This window comes from Typopeltis vanoorti, chromosome 2 (assembly GCF_054136105.1).
Source record: "Typopeltis vanoorti isolate ZY-2024b chromosome 2, IOZ_Tvanoo_1.0, whole genome shotgun sequence".
NCBI classification, from domain to species: domain Eukaryota; kingdom Metazoa; phylum Arthropoda; class Arachnida; order Uropygi; family Thelyphonidae; genus Typopeltis; species Typopeltis vanoorti.
In genome coordinates, this window is record NC_143550.1 from 40,430,694 (window position 1) to 40,448,888 (window position 18,195).

General features: G+C 35.0%; 1 protein-coding gene across 2 annotated transcripts in view; it reads left to right on the forward strand.

Moving 5' to 3' along the window:
- Window positions 1–18,195, forward strand: part of LOC150108951 (uncharacterized) — a 68,601-nt gene that overhangs the window by 22,999 nt on the left and 27,407 nt on the right. Inside the window, exon 1 of one of the 2 annotated variants that reach the window (XM_090404486.1) lies at window positions 14,103–14,153. The exons of the other annotated variant lie outside the window; for it this stretch is intronic. The gene's annotated coding sequence lies outside the window, so the exon portion shown is untranslated. Of the gene's footprint in view, window positions 1–14,102; window positions 14,154–18,195 lie in introns of those variants that run through there. 2 annotated transcript variants of the gene reach the window in all.

The window sequence follows — 18,195 nt, forward strand, 5'->3', positions numbered from 1 at the left end:
ATGGCTCGAGAGGGGCCTTGTCGGGGGATGCTTTTCTCTGGAATATGAGAGGTTCTGCTCAGTGGGGGTGCCGTCATTGAGTGGGCCAACGCTGAGTTGGACCGTCTTTCGGCCACTATGGAGTGGTCTAGAGATCGTCCTAATTTTTAGAGTTTGCTTTACTTTAAAAAAAAAAAGCACCAATATAGCTCATGCATGTCGTATGAGGTGACTAAAATGGGTACGAAGGGAGGGTAATGGATGGCAATCCTGTAGCCAATGAAGGTCTAACTGAGACTCGGTTATTGCTCTTACCCTCCTGCCATGATCAGAGCTTTACATAGCTCAATAACACCTTATCTTTACACTGTCCTCTACAGACAACGGGGAATATGAAAAGCATTCTTGCTTTGCCCCTTTAAGCCAGTCCTTATAAGGAATAAGTACTTTTCACCAGACGCAAAGCAGAACCGAATACAAGCATACAAATGTTTGGTAAAATCACCCCTTGGCACAATTCTACCAAATATCTGGGAGTTCATCTTGATAGACGTCTAAATAGATAGTGTCGCCACTATCCGTGCGGTTAGCCTAGTGGCTGTGCGCTTCGCAACCATATGACTGGGGAAGGAGTGTCCCAGGTTCGATTCCCGTCGAAGACGTGAGGAATTTGGGGATCTTCCTCAGCCATAGCCAAGTTAGCTGGTCTTGGAAGCGGGCAGTAGGGTTTTTTCCGCCAGTTTATCTGGCGTTTTTCATGCCGCAAGCAGGCAAACCGGCCCCGTGAACACACACGGATTTACAGCCATAAATACTTAACCCCCCATGAGGGGGCTCAACTTGCCCCAATAGGGACGGGGGAGAAAAAGGGAGGAAACTCCCTACGAATAAATAAATAAGTGTCGCCACTAAATCAAGTCAGACCATACCACAGCTATATCCACTTTTGAATATTTTAAATTTTAGAAGCATTGCCTACGCATAAGCAACAAAATTCTCCTCTACAAATCAGTGATCAGACCACAAGTAACTTACGTCTCTCCAACCTGGGGTCACTCAGCTAAAAGTAACATCAACAGACTACAGACAATCCAGAATAAATGCCTAAGAATGGCATTTAATGCCCCGTGATTCATTAGAAACATCCAGTTACACCAAGAAGCCAATCTTCCAGATATCAAGACCTACATGATAGGCATTGCAGAGAAATTCTTCACAATCACAGATAATTATCTGTGATTGTGAAGAATGTAATCAGCTAATTCCCAGACAGCGGACTACAAACCCTCAGATCGTTTCAAACATAAAAAACTGAAATCCTCCATCGCAAGAGAAAGCTAATACAGCCTCAATGCTCACAATGAGCGGGTAAATTACCCACAATAATCTTATCACCAACAAACTAAAATCCAGATGAAGGGATAAGGAGTCAAGGACTCAGTCCATCAACCAATTAAGTTCAAAGTTCAAAGTTGTAATTGCGAAACCATTAGTTTCAGATCAAGTCATCTCAAAATATCAAGTGTGATTTATGAATCAATCGATTGTAGTAATCGATAAAGTGTGTTTGGTTGTAGTTGCGAAACCGTTAGTTTAAGGTTAAGCCATTGAGAACATCAAGAAATGGTTCATGAATCAATCGATTGTAGCAATCGATTTCGAAGTTGTAATAATTGGTGTTTATTGCTATTTTATACGAATTTCATATAAATATGATTGTCAAATTGTTGAACGATAAACCAGCTGTCGATATTAATGCTTTTAAGGAAGTTGAATAAAAATCAATGATCCATTATTATCAGTAAAACGTTTGCTTTTTTTATTTATCTTATATGGAAAAAATGCCTATAATATGGAAGATAAATTATTATTTATACCATTAGTTTATGCGAAGCAATTAAATTGATAATAAGTTATCAACGTAATTATGTTTTCATATAATGAAACTTTCGAGCCTAGTTTAACATAATCAAATTATTTTGAATATAATTATAATAATCAGAATTAATCGGACGTTGTGAATGCAGTTAGAGGTAAAAAAAAAATGCGCCTCAGAAGTTCTACTTCAACCATTTTTAAAAAAATCATACTTTTAATCAAATTTATTCTAAAGTGAAAGTTGAGTCGTTAGGGTGGAGAGATATTTCATTATGAAACACATAGTGTCATCGCAACTGCACTGATTTATTATTTTCAGCTTATTAGTTTATAATTAATATTAAAAGTAATTACACACTGAAATGCAATGTTACCTTTTTTAATATACTTGACTGAAAAGTCAATTTATAAAATTCTAAAAAAAAAAAGAAAATATATTAAAATTATAAACACATGGTTGATGCATAAATCTTTAATTTTAATAAGATCTCAAAATAAATGGGCATGTTTAACTGAATATATTTTAAAATTGAAAGACCTTTCAAAAACGAAAAAATAATGAATGCAGAAAATTTTAAAAATTCAGGATTATGAAGTTACTCTGTTGTTTGTCACTATAGTATATATGTTAGTGGTTACAAAAACGATAATAATTTTATATTCGATTAAAATACTGTCCTTATAAGGACTGGCTTAAAGGGGCGAAGCAAGAATGCTTTTCATCTTCCCCGTTATCTGTAGAGGACAGTGCATGGATAAGGTGTTATTGAGCTATTAAAGCTCTGATCATGGCAGGAGGGTAATAGCAATAGCCGAGCCTCAGTTAGAACTTCATTGGCTACAGCATTGCCATCCATTACCCTCCAAGGGTATTACTCACCGCATCTCACGGTTGATTCCTCCTGTCTCCTCAATTAAAATACTCCTAAAGTTCTTAAAAGAACTGGGCGATGGACTGAGTCCTTGACTCTTTATCCCGTCATCTGAATGAAGAAAATCTGTGTGGATGGGATGCTATTGAGCTAAAAGCTCTAGTCATGGCTAGGTAACGGCAATAGCCGAGCCTCAGTTAAAACTTCATTGTCTACAGCATTGCCATTTGTTACTCTGGAAGTCCTAAAAAGGACTCTCAAATCTAAAACCAATTAATTAAAATACTTTATAGTCCTTATAAGGACTGGCTTAAAGGGGCGAAGCAAGAATTCTTTTCATCTTCTCCGTTATCTGTAGAGGAGAGTGTAGGGATAAGGTGTTATTGAGCTATTAAAGCTTTGATCATGGCAGGAGGGTAACAGCAATAGCCGAGCCTCAGTTAGGAATTCATTGGCTACAGCATTGCCATCCATTATCCTCCAAGGGGTAATCACCGCATCTCATGGTCGATCAATTAATCAACCTCTCTTAACCCCAATTAAAATATTTATATAGTCCTTATAAGGAGTGGCTTAAAGGGGTGAAGCAAGAATGCTTTTCATCTTCCCCGTTATCTGTAGAGGACAGTGTAGGAATAAGGTGTTATTGAGCAATTAAAACTCTGATCATGGCAGGAGGGTAACAACAATAACCGAGCCTCAGTTAGAACTTCATTAGCTACAGCATTGCCATCCATTACCCTCCAAGGATATTGGATTGAATGAATCAATCACCGACTATTTAAGTAAAGGTGAAATTTCAAAAAATCGGACGATCTCTAGGCCACTCCATAGTGGGCGAAAGACCGTCCATATCTCAGCGTTGGTTCCACTCAGTGACGGGCTCCCCCACCACCGAGCAGAACCGCTCAATTTCCGAAGAAAATAATTCACCGACAAAGCCCCTCAGCGGGCCGTGCCGAAGAACACCTTCCCCAGAGACTCAAATTGCTCCTTTAAGGCAAAAACCTTAAGAGAGCGAACTCAAAAATTCTCGAATCTCATCGCCGAAGGGGGGTAACAGCAACAGCCGAACCTCAGTTAAACTTCATTGGTACAGCATTGCCATCCATTACCCTCCAAGGGTATAAAATCAATCACCGCATCTCACGGTCGATTGATACATCCGATCCATTAAAATACTTATTAGTTCTTATAAGAACTGGGCGATGGACTGAGTCCTTGACTCTTTATCTCGTCATCTGAATGAAGAAAATCTGTGTGGATGGAGTGTTATTGAGCTAAAAAGCTCTAGTCATGGCTGGGTAACAGCAATAGCCGAGCCTCAGTTAAAACTTCATTGGCTACAGCATTGCCATTTGTTACCCTGGAAGTCCTAAAAAGGACTTTCTTTCCAATTAAAATACTGTGATCAGTGATCGGAGACTGTCTTATATTTACATTAATCGCATATTCGGTATGGTGTTTAAATTATTCTGCTAACATATGTGATAATATTTTATTAAATCTCCAAATGTGATATATTTTCATTGTAAAATTAAGAAATTAATTCTTTTTTTATGAATAAATCTATTTTGGTTGTCCTACAAAACATTTCAGTTCAATATTATGAGAACTTGAATCCTGTGTCATTCTAAGCTGTGAGATGAAAACCTATTCATTCCAATTGAAATCACCCCTGGCGATTCCATATTGTGGGATTTTTCAACCGTTTCACAAAACATCATTTCGAAACGATTTCTCACATACAGCTTCTTTAAAATAATACATTACACCATAGAGAGAGAGAGAGAGAGAGAGAGAGAGAGAGAGAGAGAGAGAGAGAGAGAGAGAGAGAGAGAGAGAGAGAGAAACCACATAATAACAGAGTAAATCTGTATACGCCATCTCCATGAAAGAGATAAAAGTAAATTATTGCATGCTGTTCTCATACTGTCAATACTAGGTAAGAATAGTGTCTTACCTTTTCCTCGAAGTAGTAACCTGCCGTGCGTTGCAAGGTATACTCTCCTCAGATCTATCTGCATCTCATTTCCTGTTGACAACAATAGAATTTCTGTCCCTTCGTACATGTTATTGATGGCCTTGGCGCTTTTTTGTGTGTTTGTTTGTTCAAAGAGGGGTAGGGGTAGAATACTACGTTCTTATTACTTTCATATTTCGAACCTAACCGAAAGGAATTATTTATGTAATATTAAGGGAAGTCCTATTCGACATCTAAATGATTCTTAAGATATTTGTAATATATAATATGTTACCTTTGTAGCATTTCTGCCCTCTGGAAAGATATATTATCTTCAGGAAAATGCATCTTCATTCTTGCTGTAATATTTTATATGGATTATAATAATACTTCACTATGGCAAATGCTGGATGTTAATCAGTCTGAAAACAATCGGAAAACAGCTGTTATTAATTTGGTATTGTTAATAAAATTGTCAATCGGTGTTAATTAGGCTAATAATCCTTACAATTAATAAATAGACCAATAAATGTATTAATATATTTTTAAAATGCTTTCACTTTGATTATTATTATTATTTTATTCACACAATTAATACACAGTCAAAACAAGATATCATTGAAACAAAGTTTGACTTGTGATACAGAACAATTCAGATTCTACCCAAGAATCTAAGAATAGTCCGTCAGGTAGCGTCGTAAAATATGGACTGTTCCAAGTAATGCTGTTTTTTTGTAGATCGCATGGGATCACGTTGTTGATGTTTAATTGTTGTAAATATTTGGATAATTTCTTTGTAATTGCCAAGTGCACCGATAACTATTGGGATGATATTGGTGTATTAAAGACACAGCCAACCAGCTTCGATTGCCAGATCTCGATATTTAATCATTTTTCCAGTTATTTATCGTTAATGTTGTTATCACTGGGTGCTGTGATATCAATAATCCAAACTTGTCGATGTTCAATAATTGTGATGTCAGGTCTGCTGTGTTCCAAATGCTGATCAGTTTGTATTCTGACGTCTCCCAGAGAATTTTTTGCTGTTTCGTTTTCCAATACAGTCTCTATTTTATGCTTCCACCAGTTATCAGAAGTAGGAAAGCCATATTTTTTGCATACATGCCAGTGAATTATTTTGGCCACTTGATCATGGCGGTATTTATAGTCAGTTTGAGCTATTTTGCTGCATGCACTGATTAGATGTTCTACAGTCTCATCTTTCTCATCGCATAATCTGCATTTGCTGTTATTATTGATGTTCAAAATTTTTGCTCTGATTGCATTAGTTTGTAACACCTGTTCTTGAGCGTCTAGAATAAATCATGTTTCTTTTTTAATATATCCATATTGTAGACATTGCCACGTCTTGGTCACATCAATTTTTCCCTCAATATCTCGGAGAAACTGGCCATGTTAGGGTTTATTTTTGCAGTGCATACATCGGTTATTTTGCTGTTCCTTTTTGTAATCATATTTATTTCCCATTGCTTTTAGAAGAGCTTGCTGTGAAATGGCTTGATTTCCTCTAATCCTCTAATTTCTTCTTCTTCTTCCACAGTCTATCTCACTTGCTTGCAGCAGACCACGTCCATCAATTCTTCTTGGCAGGTACAACTGGTCAACATCACTTCGTGGATGTAATGCATGATGCATAGTCATTAATTTTCTAGTCTTGCGGTTCAGTTTGTTCAGGTCTTCTTTTGTCCAATCTATTATTCCAGTTGTGTATCGGATCCTTGGTATAGCTCAAGAATTCTTTTCTCTAAGTGTGTCTATTCTATTTAGTTTTGTTTTCAGAATATTTCTAACTTTTTTGGTGTATTCCGCTGCTATCTGTTCTTCATCTTTCGAGTAGAGAATATCACTGGCTTTTAATATTCCTAGGTATTTATTGTGTTCGTTAGCTGAAATTGCTTCTATATATTTCTCTTGATCAAAACTTTGTGCACTGCCAAATTGGATCATTATAAAAAAAAACCAATGCAACATATCTATTTGCTACTAATCGGTTGACACGTCTGTTGAACATTATCAAAGGCTTTGCTTAAATCCGATCTCTCCTTGACGAAACATACTGCACCATTCTAAATCAATGATCGCAATCACGAATATCTTGCAAATGATTAATAATTAATTTTTTCATTAATTTTTCTTTGCACTAAGAAGATTCATTGGTCTATAATTTTCCACTTTATGTGATGGCCCACCGTTATTAATTGGAATAATCCTTTGTAAACTTCCAATCAGAAAGAACTATTCCCAATCTCAGCGAGTCATTGAAGATGCTCAAAGGTAGGTTAATTAACCCTAATATGTCTGCTTATTACCTACAGACATATCATCTCTCGGTATAATATCTCTGAACTATTTTAAAATAAAATACATCCCGTAAAGGCATTTTATTTTCAAAAGGAATAGGGATTCACTCCTGTAGCCCTAACTAATGAAGATTGCTGCTATCCGGCCTGTACCCTTCAGACCTCAATGAGAGTGAGCTCTAGGCTATCAATAAATCAAGACTTCCAGAGACAATATCACAGAAGACAAGTGCCGCCATCTCGTGGCTTTAAATCCTAACAGGGCATATATCTAAAAAAAGTGTGAATTCTATAGTCGATTTTTTAATCTGACGATGATCAAAAATTAGTTTCCTAGAAGAAAATCTCTACTTGCCTGTGTCAAATTTCTACCAGATACATATGATTAAGGATATCGAAAGCTTTCACCTATTATATTAAGCTTTTTCAGTTCTAACAAAGCTGTATTCATATAAGAATTTGAAACATACTTATAAAATATTCTTGCAACCGCATCTAGATCATTCAAATTTGTCGTAGATAAACTGGTTGCTTAATTCGTTTCTATCGTTTTCACTATTTATTTATTCATAATTTTATTATTTTACTATTTTATTATTATACTATTTTATTATTTTACTATTTTATTATTTATTTTATTTATTTATCTATTTTTACATTTTGTATTATAGTAATTATTCTCAAAGTCTGTTATAGTTAATTAGACCATAACTATGTTAATATTGAAAAGTTTATGTGCTCATTAATCTGAATCAGTTCATTAATTATAACTAAATTTATTTTATTAATTTATTCTCATGAAAAAACTCAAACTTCGCTATTCTATTATAATAATTTTGATTTCGATGAATAAATATCGTCCAGAGTCGGCTCGAGATTTCAATTCACAACCAACTACCGATTCATTTTTGTGTTAATCTGAAAAATAAATATTTTTGTAGACTGGATCCTGGCAATATTTTTAATTTCGAATATTCAACTGTAAGATTTTTATTTGTGCAGCTCTTAGTATGAAATAAAAGCACATTTTTTGTGATAAAAACGAGACATAAGCTTTTTATTATGAATTAGCATGCAAATAAGCTGAGTAATAAAATTCATGATTGTAGATCTGAGTGCTATCAAAGAATAAGAGAATGTGAAGTGATATTTGTATTATGAGAAATAAGAAATCGTCACCAAAACATGAGACTCGGTTTTCGTAGTAATGGTGATAAATAGATTTTCTTCAGTCAAGTGAAGAATCAGGTATGTCAAATGAAAAAGAATGGAAGGTACTGTCATCAATAAAAACCATGGATAGGGTTTATATTAGTGACAGAAAGTCTGGCGGTTTGACTTTTATTTTCCATTTGTGAAATCGACTGAATGTAGGCTAGCTTTCATGCTATTGGACAGATACCAAAAGAATATATCAGATTGTTCATATATATATCAATATATCAGATGGGCTAAACAACGTATATTGGAAAGATTGATTTTGTCGACATTCTGATCACAATGGGAGAGTGAGACACTATGTGCTCCATGAGCTTTTTTAGTAACCAAACTATAAAGGATTCTTCTGATGTCTTTGGCAAAATATCAGAGTTACTGTCCTTCTTCTTACATGGATTTTTTGATATGAGAGAACAACAGCAGTAGTGATGTCCTACCCTAACGTAGGCAGTGTTGGAGAAAGGTCAAAATTTGAGCAGGAAACAAGTTTTCTACATGGAATGTTTTCAAAGTAGGATTTATATATGCTGAATATGTGCCGATTTTCCCCACAATCTGTTGGAATTATATTAATTTTCAAATCCTGATCTATTTTCACTGATGATTGAAACAAAAATTACTGAAAATTCTTTAGGCAATTTGAAAAAGAATCTTACATAACAAGAATACCTTGCGAAGAACAGAACTTTATAACGTGATCTATCTTACATATCTTATATCTTAGCATAATTTCTTAAATCTAATTTGTTTGGTGTAACGCGTGATTGAACTTCATTTGAACAGTTTCTTATTTAGGGTCAACCAACACACACTGTTTAACCCTAAATTTCTATGCTTAGCCTTTGTCATTCAGATGGAAATAACCATCCCCGAAATTCAGAACAAAGAACAAAGAAAATAAAAATTACATGATGAAAGTCGGCTTCAGATAGAAGGGAGACCAACCGAAGTATTAGCTTTTCATTCCTAAAACATATTTGTAATTTATTATCAAATATTTATATTACCAAGAATTTAGCAATATCATGGAAATGCTGTTTATTCCATATATCAACAGATAAATTAAAGTTCCATCCCTGTTCCCCTCCTCCCTCCCTCCCCCAAAACATTGAAAATGCATATTGTGAATCTATATGAGAGATCCACCAAAGCGAATTTTTATTTCCAGTTTTCGTGACGTTTAATGCAGCTGAAAAATTTAATAAGAGCATGACCTTGGAATTTGATTCCAAGGTCATGCTCTTATTAAATTCGATTTAATATCCTCATCTATGAAACTTGTTTTTTGTTTATTTGTTTTTTTTTAAATTGTATTAAGTTTAGATTTACTTTTCTAATGGCTTGCTCTGCACATTAATTCATCTTCCTTCAAGATTTTAAAAATGAAAAAGCAAAAAAAAATTAAAAGTAAAAAGTATACAATATGGAGAATATTATATTCATTAAATAAAGCATTGTTAAAATTATTTAAATAAAATCTAATGCACTGAATAATAATCAATTACGAAATACTTCATTTTCACATTAGTTCTCCGAAAAAGCAAACAGAGCTCATCAGCCTAACACACGACTGAAAAAAAAAAAAAAAAAGTGCGAAGACAGCTGCAAAAATCGAAATTGATTAGCCTACAAAAAATACAGTATTCCTTAAATGAAATCAAACTGCTTTTAAGATTCATTTCAAATTCGATACATATTTCAAAAATTAATAGTAATGGAAACATTGCTTCCAGTAACTAAATATGTAAAGTACACACTGAAAACTATTCAGATAGTCAACTAAGAATTAATATTTTAATAGTTCTTTAACTTTTTCTCTATCAATATAAGTATTCTATATATAATCTCATTAATGAAAAGTTAGAAATCTATAGTATATTAGTAGATGCAGGGAGGAGGCAAAGAATTAGATATTCCGGAGACTTCTCCAGACGCTAAACTAAAAAATTTTCAGTATTCGAAGAAGCAGGGTAGTCGTCTCACACCGGATGACGAAAAAGATATTCAAAAACTTACACACACGCACACACAAGCTTATGGTACATTTAGTTGTTCATGAGGGTGCTTTGATGTATTCCACTAGCTGTTTATTTTTAATGTCTGATGCAGATTCCTAAGCTCGTGAATAATAATTTATAATCCTTCGTAATGTCTGAAACAACAGAAAAAAAATTATTACGTCCTACATTTTTCTCTAAAATGACATTTCACTTATATCAAGATAGTACTTTTATCTGAAACATTAATTGTTATGTTCATCTACGGAAAGCATACACTTATCTGTGAAACTCCAAATTAATTATTTCAAGAAAGTCTTAAGGAAACTGCATTCCTTTTAGTGCTTCAGGTGCTAATTTGGCAGATATTTTAAGATAAAAATAACACTCGGAGAAACGAATTTTTTGTGCATTCGTAATCTTGACTGGAGGGAGTCATTATAAATCTCTGCGTCACTTAAATTCATGCTAATCTTGCTAGCAGGTTTAATTAAACTTTCCGTAACCTTCTGCACTTTTCAGATTAGTCACTTTTGTTCTTTCGCATTGCTGTCATTCATGCAGAATGAAACTTTTGTGTATCTTACTTCACACCAGCTGCTAATGATAGATTTTCAAAACAGTTGTTACCACCTAAATGTTGTAAGCGTTATTTTTTCATTTTTAGATTTCTCTGATGTGACACTTTTCCTGCGAAGGAAGTTAATCAAGAATCACAATGACTCTTAAGCCAAGTACTATAGAGAATCACTGACTATTCTTACAGTAAAATCATTGAGACCAAAATTCTAAAATCTCTAAGTCTGGTTGCATGGTGAATAAAATCGATAATTTAATTTTATTTGACACATGAATTCAAGACAACATAGTTGACTGAATTTTAAGCGTCAGATACGGTTTAAGAGAGGAGAACTGAATTTGCTGAAGATATTCATTGATATCCACGTTAAAAACAAAGGTGGAAAAGAAAATGGATCTTACTTTAGGATTACATTAGGATATATTAGGATTAGAATACATTAGAATTAGGATTACATTAGGATATATTAGGATTAGAATACATTAGAATTAGGATTACATTAGGATACATTAGGATTACATTACGAAGGATTACATTAGGATACATTAGGATTAGAATAAGAATCACGTAGCATTTTAGCAATCATTACCAAATCTAAACCTTAATACAAAATATTGTAAAACTCGATGTGGCTTAAAAATACCAAAGCGCTTTACATCGATTTTTACAGAGGTCAAGTCTCATGAGAACTATTACAAAAATAACCTTGTTTGTCTCTATGTATTTTATTTTAAATATTAATGTAAATAACCCTATGGGAACTGATTATATTTACTGTTTTAACTAAAGTTTCTAGAATGTCAAAAACAAAGGCAATGCTTTGCCATTGGAACTTTGTATAATAGCTATGTATAAGACCATAAGAAAGTTGTTTACGATTAAGTGTGTGAGAAAATTGTTTGTGAGCTCTGCCCTTGAACACCTTCAAAGCTAGTATCAAAGAGGTCCGCTAGTTTCAGAGCAGAGAAGTTTCTGCTGCCCAACAAGACAAGGAAAAAGAGTGCACGGAGGAGATGAAATAACTGATCGGCCTTAAAAAAAGATCAAGGAGAACTGCCGATTTCTTCGGGGTTTACAACCCTTGGTGCAAGGTACTGAGAAGGCGAAAATAAAAAGGGACTGAGTCGAACATCAGTGTGGGCAGTTTTCGGCAGAGAACCAGAGGTCGAGAGGAGAGGCGAAGTCCAGTTGCCGACAGAGGGGAGGCGAAGTCCAGTTACCGAAGCAGAAGAGGCAAAGCGCTGTTACCGAAGAGAGCCAGAGGCAGTCAGCAGAGAACCGGAAACAGTCTGACCCAGAGGAACAGACTTTATGGTGAAGCCATGCCAGAGGAAAGAATATTGGGAGAACATCCAAGTGCCGGTCGGATGCCCTATTGCTGTGGGAAGTCAACCAAAGCCAAAAGCCACAGAACGATCTTCAAGTCTGTATGCTGAAACTTTTTGCGTGAGCTTTTGAGTACCGGGAAGATTACAGTCCAAGACCGCCAATAATCCAACGAAACGCCCCCTGAAGCAAGACTTTCCAGACGAAAACCTAAGGCCTGAGATGAAAGAAAAACCATAGAGACTTTGATGCAGGACTTTTGGAAGGTGTTGTGACAAAGAGCCTCTAAGTGTGTTACATCCTTTAATGTACATCTTTTTGTAATCTAGGAGATATGTCATAGATGGACTGATGAACAATAGTAATAAGAAATATCTATAAGAGAGTCCTCTGATTTGTTGTTAACAGGAAAAGTTGCCATAACTAGCTAATCTCTTTATGAGTAAATCAGTCTCAGCAGTTTGGTTTTCTTAAGCAGAGAAGTAACAGAGTAATTATATTGTATCATTTAATATTGAAAAGGGAAAGTTTGTTTCTTTATACCAAAAGGATAGATATAGAAAGAGTAACCACCCTATCGCTTATTTAATATACTTTGTTTTTAATGTAAATAAATGTGTTTTAATTATATGACCTGCTTGTTTATTTTACAGTGCACTGTTCCTAAAAAAACGGACTTGTGAGCGGGAAACAACTAAGGCATTAAAAGAACAGTTTAAGTACTTCAGAACCACGACTGTTTTTGTACACTTTGTTGAAGGAATTTACGCTAGTTAGAGAGAGAGAGAGAGAGAGAGAGAAAATCTACAGGTCGTTTTACTGAGTCTTATGCTGATAAAGATATACTGGTGGCGCAGTCTCAATTAAATAAATTTTCCAGTGTTCATAGGCATACGACTAGTAAAATACGAAAGGTGGATTACCATAGTACGCAACAGAATAAGCAAGAAAGGTTACGAAGAAAGAAAGTGAGCACAGCTAATTAGAATAACGGTATTACAAAAGTGCAGTAACCAAGCAGGCTTATAAATAGCAAGTAATAGTTCACCATTTAAAATATCACCACTTTTGCTTGCATAAGCCTCAGTAACTCAGTTGGGTTTCGACGATGGCCTTTGGCTGAAAGACTTGGATGGAATCCATCTAGGATGTGCAAAATCTTCAGAGTGTTTCAAGTATGCTGATTTAGTCGGTCTTAGACGGAGGTGGATATTTTTTCATTCCCCAAACCAGCCAGAATAACACATCCACTTTATACATACAGGATAATCTAGGATTAAGAATTAGTCATCCTGTTCTGTCGAATCTGTTTTCGAAAGTCGGCATGGTCTATGCATAAGCGTAAAACAGAAAGGATCTTTGAATTGAATAGAATAGTTTTATTATGTGTGATTCAAACTCAGTAAACTGTTATTCCTTATATTATAACAATGCAGTTTTTAGTGCTGTCGGTTACCTTAAATTGCAGTAAAACTGATTATTTATCCGAGTTGATTATAATCTCTTCTCCAATTTTTTTGTTACCAAGTGAAGTTGATAGCGTCTCCAGTTTCATACCAAAACTGTGGGCTCAAATCCCGCTGTGGACATGCTTTCACCTGTTTTTACCCTTAACTTATCTAGCCTTAGGAACTAAACGAGCTGCTAATCATTCATAACCTTTCGCCGATAAGCCTGTCATAAAAAATGTAATTATAACAACCTGACATCTAGTGCTTTTACAATCTTCGAGAATGCGTATGCACTTATTTCATCACTGCTCAGAGAAACTATCGCCTTTATTTTCCGTTGAAGTAAAAGGCTGACTGAGTTTTCCAATAACCGGTTGGAAATCTATTTAGTTTTCGCAATAGTATACTTAGAAAAATGATTTTCTAAGTCCTGTGTAAATATTATTGCCGAGAATAATATCGATAACAAGAGTATCGGCCCTCTTCTAGCGTTTAATTCCTTTGTTATCGGGTCGTGTAAATCACCATGTTGATTCTGTTTTACATCGTGCTTTGAAGGACAAACACGGTACTTGTATTTTTATTTAAAAACAAAAAAGTAATGAGAGGAAATTCTTATGTATTCTCATAAAATGTTATGCAATTTATGAGGACTATAATTTATGTAATTAATTCCCATAAAATTCCCATTAATCCTAAATTCATAATTACGGGATGAGCATTTTATGGGAAAATAAAGGAATTGCAGACCCTCAAGGACAATTATTCGGACGAGATATAATTGGAAATTATAAGAATAAAATTGAAAATGATGAGTAAGACTCTACATGTACATATAGTTAAAAGAAATCTTTCGATTATTCATGCTCCAGAGGATGATAGACTGATAATGCTTATGAGTGTTCGTTGAAAGTCAGATAGTTCAAGTTATCTTGATAACTTGAACTATCTGACTTTTTGAAATTTCTGTCTATAACATGGTATTTACTTTATTAATTCTAAAATCTTTTCTTCTCTCTTTATTCCAAAGGCGCGTAGATAAATATGATGATGATGATAAACCAATTATGATTATAATGCTACATGTTTGCTCGAATACATTTTTTAATCTCTGCCGTACCTCATAGCAGTTCGGAAATGAAGTATTCTTCTGCAAGCCGTGGTAGTTTCGCAGATTCCCTGTCACACAGTGTCAGTAGGATAATCACAAATATCCATGACTATGACGGAATTCGAACCCACAGTCTCTCGGCAGGAGAGCGGATACGTTAACTACTCGGCCAACTTAGGCCGGCAACTGCTTAATTCCTATTATAGTACTGGTACAAATACAAATTCGAAGTACAGATGTCTGCAAGAGTACGTGTGCATCAAAGGCGAACACCATACTAGTAATTAGTATGAAGTTTTTTGGACCTCCATACCTGTTTAAATCTATTTAACACTTTAAGTCTGTTTGTAATCTGTCTAAAGGATTCCTGCATGTATAAACTTGTTTGGATATTCTTGTAGCTGTTACAGAAACTTCTACAGCATCGTTGAGTTTAAGCTTAAGCTTTCTTGGTCCATTCTGTTTGCATTAAAATTACCATTTGTCTCTCATGGTCCTATCACTTTACTGAACAATTAAAAAAAATCATATCCTGTGAGTGCAGAAGATGTTTCCAATTGGGATGCTCTATGTATCCAGGAACTGCCCTTCCAAAGTATTCTACTTCGCCAGTGAAATATTGTATTTAACTAACAACTTCGTCACAAGTCATTAACATTTCCATTATGAAGTTTCGTCCTTAATCCGTCCTCGCGGTTAGCCTAGTAGCTTTGCGCTTCGCAACCATATGCCTGGGGAAAGAGTGTCCTAGGTTCGATTCCTGTCGACGACGCGAGGAACTTAAGGATCTTCCTCAGTCATAGCGAAGTTAGCAGGTATTAGGTGTGGACAGCAGTTTTTTTCCGCCAGTTTATCTGCGGTTTTTCATCCCGCAAGCAGGCAAACGGGCTCAGTGAACACACACGGAATACAGCCAGGAATACTGACCCAGCCATAGGCCTGATTCGTCAGCCTGTGCCGGTTCTGGAGGCCCGGATAAAATTTGGGGGGACTAGATGGTGCCGTATCCCCCCCCCCGTAAAAAGGGGAACTCACGGCTACTGTACCGTCACACGGTAAGGAAGGAAGGAAGTCCTCAATCCTATTTTTGAGTGGTCATTTCTGGAATATGCATGGTAATGATGATTCAGAACATTAGCATGCAAGGTTTGGTTATCGGTTCGACCTGGTAGAAGGTAGACTAATGTACAACACTATGATAACAAAGAAAGCAAACAGTATCCATCTAGATTCTCATCCCTCCATCTTTAAAATTGAAATACTCAAAATTATTTGACTTCATAATCACATGCTAATTGTTCCGCTTCGTTGATATATAAATGATTTGTAAATTAATAATTCCGCTTCATTGATTTATAAATGATTTATAAAGATTTGAGTGCATTAAAAACTTAATGCACTCAAATCTTCTACCCCTTAGATATTAGGAACGGCACCAGCCAGCATTCAAACTCTAATGGCTTAGTCCACCACTGATACTATTATTAAGTAGGAATATCTAAGTACTTAATAAGATGAGTATTGATTGATATATTTAAATTTTCTCTCGAAAATTCAAATATATCTCTTGGCTGCATTTAGCATCAACTGAGGCATGAGGAGTTGGTGGTTTGATTGAAGGATTATTATTAAGGCTAAGTAACTAAAACACTACGATGGTTATTTATAATGTCTATTAAGTGCGTGTTTTTTTTCTTTAGCCAGTTATGCGTTTTTCAATAGGGAAAGCTAGTGTTTTCAGGAAAAGAAACATTGCTCTCTTTATATTTTCATGTTAACCCTACATACGAAAGGCTTTAAAACATATTGGGTGTAAAGTTAAGGAAGAAAGTAGGAATCTCTTTATGTTTTTTCTTGAACTAGAGATTATATTCTTTGGAAAAGTGTGTGAGGAACCTGTTCACAAAGAACAAAAGTAAACGGAACAAAAAAGAATGAAACAGAAATTGGTTCAGTGTGTTTGAAGCCGAACAGAATATGAATGTCGAAACCAGCTACTTCTCTTCTTACTGTCTTAGTTTTTCAGCGGAACATCTCCCAGCGTACTTATGTCTCTTCTGAAGTGTTTTCCGCTGAAAATACGTACAGAAGAGACATTGTTTGAGATTACTGCCTATTGTCTGTAAATCATGCGTGTCCTGAACAATTTGAGACTCAAATTGTGAGAATTAGATTCAAATTGGGAGACTCAAATTGTGAGAATTAGATTCAAATTGGGAGACTCAAATTGTGAGAGTTAGGCTTCTTCTGGCGATATCATCAAGCATTTCATAGACTTTTTTGGCACATTTACTAAATATGGGAATAGTATTCTATGGTTAGGCGGATTTGAGAGTTATATAGTGTTATTATTTGAACTGATGAGAAGTATTGTTTAGAGCATTCAAACATAAACATTCTCCACCGTTTAAGGGAGTTGAACCAAGGAAAAAATACCAACAAAAGGAAACAAACGGATTGTTCGGTGACATTTGGTTTGTTTTGATTGGAATTACAGACAAAGCGACTAAGTTTATGATCCAGATATTACGTCCGTTAACCGTGTATGTTCTTTAGGCTGGTTTTTGTTTGTTTGTTTCGTAGGATGAAAACCTCGACTTTCCGGAATAACAGAAATACTTCTCCTTGACAGAAGCCATCATTTTCTATGCTATTATACATATAGTTCAATAAGAAGCAACTAAATTGTGAACGAAAGCAAGGTTAGTTCTAAAACCAATATACACCTCATTCTGGATATCTCCTTGTTTTGTCTTTGCTTAGAAATTTGTCTTTTGTTTAGAAAATCCTTGCTTAAGAATAGTAATCAAGTAAGGATTTTCATTTCGATTTATCAAGCTTGAAACGTGTCATATGCCACCAGTTTCAAGCATGTAGAATCATGACTGTGTCGCAGTTCCATGAATTTTAAATACAGTCATGAATATATAAATAATTGTAATGCGTGCAATTAAATATAAGTAATGAATGCCTTGGTTAGGGAATTTTTTTCGAGCTTCTGAACAGAAACAATAAATGTTTAAGTAATTGAAAAGTAAATTTTTCGTAAGTGTCTTAACATGTAGGAAGCTCTTCAACATCAGCGTATTGCTTTGACGATGCAGCAACTCTGAACTAACTTTGGTGAATTAATACTGGTTTTTGAAATGTATGTATTGATTAATTAACGGAGACACAGAAAGATTTTTTTCTTCTCTTTCTAGGATATATTAAACAATAAAATATTTACAAACAACAAAAACAAAAAAACGTGTTGTTTCTCAAGCATTGTAAATTCGCGCATTGTCTTAAATCGCTGAGGAATGAAGACAGAGGGCGCTTCAGCTTCACAGTCAAGATACTCAAAGTTCAAACCAACTTCACACTTAAAAAGGCCTATTAAAATGTGTAAGCAACTTCGCATGTCTTTGTTTGGTTCTTCTATATAAGACTGAGATGCTCTTTCTTAAAACGTAGATATATACCCAAAGCTTTCATAATTGCATGAGTATTAAGTATT